The following is an 8,550-nucleotide window of genomic DNA, read 5'->3' on the forward strand; positions in this document are numbered from 1 at the left end:
TTAGAAATTCAGCTGTCTGTATTTTGGTCTTTTCCCATTTTGTTAGTAAAAGATCTAATCATCGAAATCCGCAGCCTTGAAAAAACGCAAAAAGTTTATTTCGGCCTATTTTTAAAAAATTCCAAATAGAGCTTTTCGTCTTTTATTCAATTCATCCTCGCACGGATAGACGTACATTAACCAGATACTCTTTAAACTGTAAAGATCTTGACGTAAAAGCTCATATCATCTTTTGACTGTCAGAATTTCTAAAATACCTTTAAAAAAAGACTTTCTAAATGACCTTTTAACTCCTTAATATCTCAATTATCTACTAGTTACATAGAATCTAACTCCAGTCTCGTATTTTAGACATTTTATTGTTTTGATAAGGGGTTCATAGTTTAAGTATGATTTTCAAAATGGAAGCAGATTGAATGGTCGGACCAAAAAAAAAAAAACTAGAACTAATCACTCGAATTTACCTTCAAACCGTTATTTCGTCAAAAACTATTTATCAGCAAATCGCTGACCCCAATTTTATTTTAAAAACCTTGGTATGAAGTATTTGGTCCTACCCTGAGATACCGCCATACACCTATAAAAGCGGAAGACTTAGGAATCATTGACATGACAGTGACAGTGCTGGTACGAAAGGTAGTGGGACTGATCGATGTTAACTGTTTTGCGCACCAAAACACATGACATGCTAATATGCTAGAGTACCGAGAGAGAGAGAGAAAGTGTGTGCGATTGTGCCACAATCGCGAGATGAACTCTCACGGCGGCTTTTATTGAATGGAAAAGAATTTTAATAATGTGTAGTGTAGTTTCCTTAATGAGGATTTTGTGTTATCTAAATGGGTCAATGAATAGGAAGGGATTATTGGCAGATGACCTAATTTGTCTACCCTGCTCTGCCCCACCCTTCACTCCCCTATAATCAATGATTTAAATGTTGATATGTTCAATGCCCAAAAGTGGGTTTTGATGTGTATTTGATATTATTGATATTCTCATATTTGTCTTTTTTATTTTTTACCTTTTTCTGTTTTATAAGGATTATAAGGATGAGATTCAGCATCACAAGGTTTTAAAAGATACATGTATTAGTAAGTATATCTAAGTAATGAATTCAGATGGACTCCCCCACATCCCATCCTCTTCATGCATTGGGAACATTAACCTTCTGTATTTGTCACTCATGGGAAGATGTTCCTAATTCATAGGAGGAAAATGCTGTAGGGTCCTATGGGGCATGTTCTATAGGGAATTCATCCCATCCGGTATATTTGAGTGCAATACACCCAATTGATTATTTTAAGGGAGAATGACAATTCAATCCAAGGTCAGAATTTGTAGGTTCAAAGTATATTTGGGGTAGGTGTCAATTCATGGGTGAATATGAATGCATAGACATGGATTTTTGACCTTTTGAATGTTTATAGTTCTGCATTGGAAATCAAAAATCTGCATTGAATCTGTCGGTTATTTTTTAATTATTAATTGTCTATAAATGTGTGATATGTATACCAAAAAAAGGGAATTAGTAAAAGATGTAATAAATGCATTTTTAACATGAATAATCCTATCATCAAGGCCTAAACCAATATATAGTATTCTGTGCAAATCAAACGCAAAAAAGGCTCTATTCTTTTTCTTTTTTAATTAGTTTAAAGAGGGGGGTTGGGGCAGTGAATTTCGATTGTATAAAAGCAACACAATTATTCAATCCGTGATTGTGCAATTATTTAGGCAGTAGTGGGCGAAAGGTGACATTCTGCTGAGCGAACCAAAGATTTATAAAAGCATCATTTAGATTGGGCATTGGGGGACCTTCCCATTTCCCAATTAGTCATGTATTTGTGGCCAAGTCCGTTTCTTAGTGGCCCGCCCGAAGAACATATTCTTTGTGCCATGGGGCCCGGGTTGTTGGATTGGAAAGAGCAATACTGTGAACATGTGGAGCCCTTTCGTTTCTCTACCAAATATATGATTTCAATGCATTTTGGCAACAATAATAACTTGTTTTATATTATATATTTCCGACAAATAAGAGTGGTAGGCATTTGGGGGCATGGTAAAATTAAAGCTAATAAACATGAAAATGCAGGTTTGAATTTTTTAAAAAGAAAATAATCATTTTAGATAACAAATTAACTGTTGAAGGTTAGGTTCCATATGCATATCCAGCCCCCATCCCATCAACATTGGGTCATGAATCATGAACTCTTAAGCTTACTACTTTTTAAAATTAAAATTTAAAATATATCTCATTATTTTGTGAGGAGACAATTATAAGCTGGAACAGGACGAGGCAAGAAAACAAAAATCATGTACAATGGGCTACGGAATCAATCAAGAGCGAAGATATGGTAACTTATGTGTGTTGTACATTTATGAAAACAAAACCCGGCCAGCAATGGTTTTGTTTTATGAAAACAAAACAAGTGCCATGTCAGCAAAGTTAATATAATTTTGTCTATGTGGCACTTTTGAAAACAAAACCAATTATGTTGTCCAACACCATCACCAGAGAATTGATTTTCGGTTCATTGTAAGCCTATCTTTGGCTTTTTGATTTTTTACTAAATATGGTTCAATGGCTTTTCAAGTTTCTCAATTCAAGGAAATGGGAGAATCCGCTGTGTGAAAGCTTGAAGATGAAAGTGATTCATCTTACTATAGTTCCAGAGAGTGAGGGCTTTATTAAACTCAGGGTCTGTTTTGTTTGCAGCCAGAATTTGAATTGAAATCTTTCAAAATCGGAATCAGAAGGATCTATTCCGACAGTCTATTTGATTTAAACAGGAATAGGAATAAAAATTGGAATCAGCAAGGATGAGATTTTATTTCTGAGGAAATGGTCATTCCCTCAAATGGGAGAATGGGATTTTGATTCCACCTAACCTATTAATCAAATGGTTGGAATCGGAATAACCCGTTTTGATTTCAATTCCCTATTCCCGTGAACCAAACGGGGCCTCAATGTTCAAGAAGAAATCCTGGACCCAATGGGGAGGGGGATGTTGGGTTTTAATCTCTATTAGGTGGGTTTACATATTCAATGAAACAATTGCATTGATGGGCTATTTTATAAGTGGGCTTAATTAAGTGATTCAGTTATGTAAAGCCTATAAACTTTAATAAGTAGGTATGGGATTTAATGGGTAGATACCACGTTTGACCCATATAGGCTTAATGGGATCCTATTAGGTCAAAATATAAAGACTCCTAGGTTATGGTTCCTAATAGGTTAAATCATTCAGTCGCCCTCTATTTTTTCCCCATCGGAGATAGAGAATTGAGAGAACCTTAAGCAATGAAAGATTTAACTGAGGAAAACCACACCTATCGATCCGCAAAAGTTCGACTGCTGCAATAGATACAGATATTTATATAGGAATTTCCTTAACAACTGCAGCATGATGTATGTTGGGTGCAACAAAGTCTCTTGTTCTTTAAATGTTTTTTGTATTGGTCTGTTTCTATAGGGGAATCATTAGTGACAGTGTTAACAGGTTCATAGCTACTTTTAACGGTTGGTATGGAATAATAAATAATAACCTGTTTGTAGAGGCAACAGTTTAGTTACTGTATGACATAGTGAATAGATACCGTAGAATCCCTTGGTAGCTTTAGTATTGGATGGATATCATTGAGAAGAAGCGAATCAAGTTGGGAATAGTCTTTCCAAAGTGGGAAGTGAATCACTGAATCTCCTATATAGCAACTCAATCTTTAATCCAATAGAGGATCTACCACGTGAAACGTGATATACAGAGACTGCTTCGGAATAATGGACTCGGCATCCCTTTTTTGCGTTGTAGTTAGGTTTCTTTTTGTTTAATTGAAACATCATCTGATTCTACTTGTAGTTAATGTTCATAGTGTTTTACGTCCCCCTACGTAAAATACTATGTCATTATTCTGTTTTAATCGTTAATAAAAGTTTATGGTACCCCCCACCTCCCCCTCTACCCTAAGTAAAGTTTGAGGTTTAGAAAAAGCGATCCCAAATAAGTAGTTAAATAGCTTCTTTGTCATTTAATTGCATGAGCTTAGTTTACTTTTTACGGGTACAATAGCCTTTATACTTTATAGGTATCGACAATCATAAAAACCTCTCCTAAGCTTTATGATAAATTTTTGTATTGTTCACAACTACAGGGGAAGTTTTTTTTGTTAAAGTAAAAACACAGGGGGTTGTCAGAACTCAAGGGAGGTTTTTATATTTGGGACAAATGGACTCAATCCACCCCAGTACGTTTCTGAAATGATGTCAGCTTTAACTTATTGTCACTGAAATGACAAACTCACAATTTGCTTAAGAGATAAGTGAGAGGAGAGAGATGTTTTAAGAAGAAACTACAAGTAATGATAGTTCAGTTGCTTTGAAATGGATCATCCCTACGGATGCATTTGGAAATGATACAAATGGAGGGTAAATTTGCATTCTAGTTTTTTTTTTATCTGTGTTTAGCAATATTATATTTATGCATTGATAAATGATAGATTAATGCATATTTATATTGATAATAAGATGTAAAAGTAAATCAATAAAAAAAGAAGGAAATTTGCATTCAATCAGGCTTTTGATTAAAAAAAAACATATGCTTTATTGGAATTCATATCTGCATTCATTATAACTAAAAGTCTGCTTGGTATGAAGGTAAATTTGTTAATACAAAACTAACCCAATTTTGCAATTTATATGAACCAGTTTATACTATATATTTGCATTCACACTTATTTGCATCTTTTCCAAACACAGCCTAAAGATTCAAAATGGCAGAGTTTGAAAGTGATTATTTCAAAAATGTCCATTAATTGATTAAAGGTAAGTGATTATTCTAATAAGTGCTCATGAGCATTGGGTGAAAATGCAATTCAAATAGGGATAGTATAGGTATTCTCAAAATGATGTGACAGTTTAAGACAAGCCAGAAAGGAAATAAGTTTATAAGCGTTTATTGAATAAATACTTAAAAATAAATTCAAGATTTGAACTTCTTGAACTAGTACTTATTGATGTGGTTCTGGCCCAAAATAAGTACTTATTCAAATAAGCAATTATTTTTAACACTCCCAAACTAAACCTGTGACTACAAAACCAGTCTGGAGATAAACTGCAAAATCTTGAAAGGAGTGGAACTGTGGGGGCAAAATCCCTACCAGAACTCTGTTTCTGCCTCAAAAGAAACACAGAATAAATTTGAACTGCTGCAGCTAATGTAACAAGTAATAACATATTTGGGAGCTTCAGCTGGTGATTTTGTTAAAAAACACGTTTGTACTATGGGCGGCCTGCAGAGTGTTGGAAAACATCAAGGGCGCCTCCTATATTGAATTTTAAGCTTGCCCACCGAAAGTCTACTCTATGACAGTGAAAACTGAAATCAGTTGTTACTGCTCTTCTTCTAGAATCAAAATTCTAAGCTCATAATTGTGCCATTACATAAGATAAATACTGTTACCAAACAACCCCTTAACATATATTTCTTCATGATAAGTTAACCACACAAATCCTTGAAACCATCTCTTGTTCTTTTCATTGTCATGTTCGCCAACATGTCTTGGTGTCGTGGGTTCCATTATTTTATTTTTTTTCGAGAGATGGAACACATCCTGTCAGCTCTAAGCCCGTCTTTCATGGAAATATATCAAGGGAAATTTTTTTTAGTACCCTGAATTTTGGGTAGTATGAAATTAGTATCCAAGTTTTTAAACTTATCACTCCAGTATCTAAACTTTCAAAAAAAATATCAAATTAACCCCTTAATACTGAAATTAAAAAAAAAAAACGATAACAAGCAACTCCATTAGCTCATCGGCTCAACCGGTCTTCATTATCACATCTAACGGCCAACAATCAAGCGCCAATCAGCAGAGAATAAATAAAAAACAAAAAACAAGAATGAACGATAGGAAGTTACAGGTGAGAATGGACGTTACATGACTTTTTCTCTCTGTAAATATCTACTAATTAATGCACGAGTGATCATCCAGTTATTGCCTGAACCTTGGGCACTCTGCAGAGTTCAGATTTTCATTCTTAATTACTTTACTCAAGCTTCCAACTACAGAAATGTTCTTGATTCAAAGGTTGAGCATTCCTGCTAGCAATACTCGAGGGCATTAAAGAAGAGCTTGCATACTTGAAGTCCGAGTTGAATTTTACGAATTCATAGAGACAATAACGAGAATACGTATGTCATTCTGTAGAGTTAAAATCTGATACACAAAGTAAGAAAAAAAAAAAAAAAAAAAAGAACAAGGAAAGCAGAAGCCTCTATTAATTCCTTCCTCTCATCTTCCTCGTTTTTCTTGTGTTGATAATGACGGGCTTGGGATTTCCTTGATATCTTTCAGTTGCCATATATCATCGTCCCAAAGAACCTCGTTATCTGTAACATAAGACCCATCCGCCATGCACTCTGTATCCCAACTCGGAAACCAAAACCAACCCCACAACGTTTGCTCCTCCACCAGACTCGAGAACCAGGGCCATTCCTCATTCCAACCCATCACACCCTCTATCGTCGAGTTTTGCGGCACCGTAGTAAACATAGAATCTCCAACGACCCTTTTCACATCCTCCCCAACCTTAATCGCCACCACCCCTTCCATTCCTTTCTGAACCAAGTTCCCCATCGTCTTCTTTCCACTATCAACACCAAGAAGAGCTTTCACATCCCACTTGCTGTTGAATTTCTGTGATTTCGTTGCATTTCCCACCATTCTGAAGTCTTCTTCTTTGCTTCTCTTCTTCGCCGTCCTCTCCACAAAAGAACTCAACCGTTGTACCCTTTTTATTTTCTTTTGAAGTTTTCCTGGATTGGGTTATCTTTCGTGAGAACTGTGGAAGCCGATTTTTCTTTTTAAGTTGTGGGGTTGATGGTGACGGAAAAGAGGAGGAAAGTCCATGTTTACAGAGAGAAGAAGGCGTAACTCGAAAGACTGTCAAGTGGAAATGGCGAAACGTGTTTGGGTCAAAGGCGAAATTCACTTTTTTTTTATTTCAGTATTGCTATTGTACTTCAAAGTTAATCTCATTACTTGAATCTAATCCAGAATCTCGGACACCTCGGTCAAGTTACCTTGAAATGAACAGTCTTCTTTTGAAGGATGGTTTTGAACTTTTAAATAAATAACTGACAGTTAATTAGCGGCAGGAACCAACTTAATACTTATTGAAAGTTTAGATGTTATAGTAACACATTTGAAAATTCAAGTACTAAATTATTGCTTTGGATGCAGATGCACCAGCCACCATGCACGAGGGAAAGATGGGGCCTTTGAAAGCACTCGATCCATTTGCTAGCAGCAGGAAAAATACTTACTGACTTTGCACTTGAAGGGCCCTTTGTACATGTTATCTGTTTAGAATCCATGCACTGACAATGACCACAAAATTAGATGTAGATGATGTTTCTTGAATGGATGTCTATTTCTAATCTGACTTTTCATAGCCACATGAAGAAGAATGCAGTCGAGATGTGATTCCACCATCAATAGCAACCAGTCGAAGTTTATCCTTAATTATGCCATCCATTCTTCTCTCTATAGAAGAGTTGTCGAGTTGAGTTATGCATAAAAAGAGATTGTGACTTGTGAGAGGCCTAGAGAAAAAAAGTCAGTATACAATTGAATGGATAAGACAATATTGATCAAGAATCTGTCTAAGACCAAACTCTGCAATTCTGGAGTGCTGGGCGTCAAAGACATGCTGCTGCAGCTTTTATATATCTAATCTTCTCCTAGAATTTTGATCTACAAGTTCGTCATTCTCATTGTGGACCACGAAAAAGACTGGATATCAGTAATCTCTAGTCCACAAATATCATTCTTTCCAACCAAAAAGAAAGAAGAAGAAAAAAAATCTTGAATAAATATGAGCAGGGAAACAAGTTGGTCCATAAATCAAGTCAAAACTCAGAACATAATGAAGCCAACTGAAATAAATTGCGGGCCATTAATTAGGTGGGGCATGCCGTTTGTTTGCAGTATAATTTCATTTGCACTAGTACAAATGCATGAGAATGCAAATTCTGGTTAATTTGGCTTTGTTTTCACTTTGCTCTGCTTCAGGTTTTATTCTACTTACACTATACTGCAATTAAACAAAATAAGGTAAAAACTGAAACAAAATTAAGTAAAATTTTACATACAAATCATTTGCACTCCCATGCTTTTGAACTAGTGCACTGCAAACAAACCAGGCGTTAGGAACACACAAGCATCTTCATAATAAATTTAATCAATTAGGCTGAGTTTGGAAGGAGTATAAATGCAAATATGTAGAGTGTAAAACCTTATATTTTGTATTATTTTCTATGTATTTACGCTGTACATATTTGCATTTGTACTGCTTCCAGCCTTAGGGCTTAGGTTCAGTTTGGAAGGCATACAAATATAAAAATATGTAGAGTGCAAGACCTTGAGTTTTATATTATTTTGTATGTATTTATGTTGTATATATTTGTATTATTATACCATTTGTATGTATTTATACCATATTTATATTTGACTCTTTCCAAACTAAGTCTTAATAACGAATAAGGATTAGTT

This window comes from Nelumbo lutea, chromosome 3 (assembly GCF_056320005.1).
Source record: "Nelumbo lutea isolate HS-2025 chromosome 3, American lotus-T2T, whole genome shotgun sequence".
In the NCBI taxonomy this organism is placed as follows: Eukaryota; Viridiplantae; Streptophyta; class Magnoliopsida; order Proteales; family Nelumbonaceae; genus Nelumbo; species Nelumbo lutea.